The following is a 1192-nucleotide window of genomic DNA, read 5'->3' as shown; positions in this document are numbered from 1 at the left end:
ATCCTTCCTGCTGTTCCTCTGATTTCCTGTCAGCTGAAGCAGCTTCAGACGCATCTCTAGAACCTGATTTGTGTTTGGACCGTTTCTGTCCTGCTGAGCTCTGAACTATCAGAAATAAAAGCTTCATCCAAACCATCAACATGTCTGCTGGACCCCAACCAGACTGTTGTTGTCTGTATTGGACTCCATCACCTGAGCTTTTCCACAACATACAAAAATCCTACGGGAACAAGATTTAGAAAAACAATGGGACAGTATTCTTAAATCAGTCCGTACAGTCTCTGTTTGTGGCTGACGTGGGCTGAGTCAAACCCATAAACAGGACCTATTACACCAATCATAGACTATCCAAAATCTTTCCAAGAGTCGCTGACACCTGCAGTAGATGCAGTAATACTTGACACTCTTTGTATGGCTTATCACTTTGTGGCCATTCCTAGTCCACTTTCTGCCCTTTTTCACCTCCCAGACACTGGAACTAAAAGCTGAGGTGTGCCAAGGTGGACAGGGGTGGCATGTAAGGAACAGTGGAAAATGGAAAATAGAGAAAAACCTGGAGATTGTGAGCATTGTCCAACGTTTTGTTTTTGTTTGTTGACACTGTATATTGTGGTTGCTCAATAAATATATTAAAATAAAATTAGAAACATCTCGTCTGAAAATGATGCAGAAAAACTGCTCCGTGCATTTATCACCTCTAGGCTGGACTGTTGGAACTCTTTATTATCTGGGAGTCCAAAAACATCTTTAAAAAGTCTTCAGTTGATCCAAACTGCTGCTGCCAGAGTTCTGATCAGAGATCAGATTTCTCCAGTTTCAGCTTCTCTCCATCAGCTTCCTGTCAGATTCAGAGGAGAATTTAAGATCTTCCTCCTAACATCCAAAGCTCTCAACAACCAAGCTCCATCTGATATTACAGATCTTATTGGTCCATATTTTACTAACAGAGCACTCTGCTCTCAGACTGCAGGTTTCCTTGTGGTTCCTAGAGGTTCTAACAGGAGAACAGGAGGCAGAGCTTCCAGTTTCTGTCCATGAGGCTGACACCCTGCTTCTTTTAAGACTTTACTGTTAGATAAATCCTACAGTCAGGATTGGTTTGGGTTTCCTGGGTCATCCTTTAGCTCTGCTGCTATAGGCTGAGACTGCTGGAGGACAAAGTGTCCACATGTCCTCACTCTGCTGCTGTCTT

This window comes from Kryptolebias marmoratus, unplaced genomic scaffold (assembly GCF_001649575.2).
Source record: "Kryptolebias marmoratus isolate JLee-2015 unplaced genomic scaffold, ASM164957v2 Scaffold44, whole genome shotgun sequence".
Classification (NCBI taxonomy): Eukaryota; Metazoa; Chordata; class Actinopteri; order Cyprinodontiformes; family Rivulidae; genus Kryptolebias; species Kryptolebias marmoratus.
The sequence above is the reverse complement of the archived record's forward strand: the minus strand, read 5'-3'. Positions refer to the sequence as shown.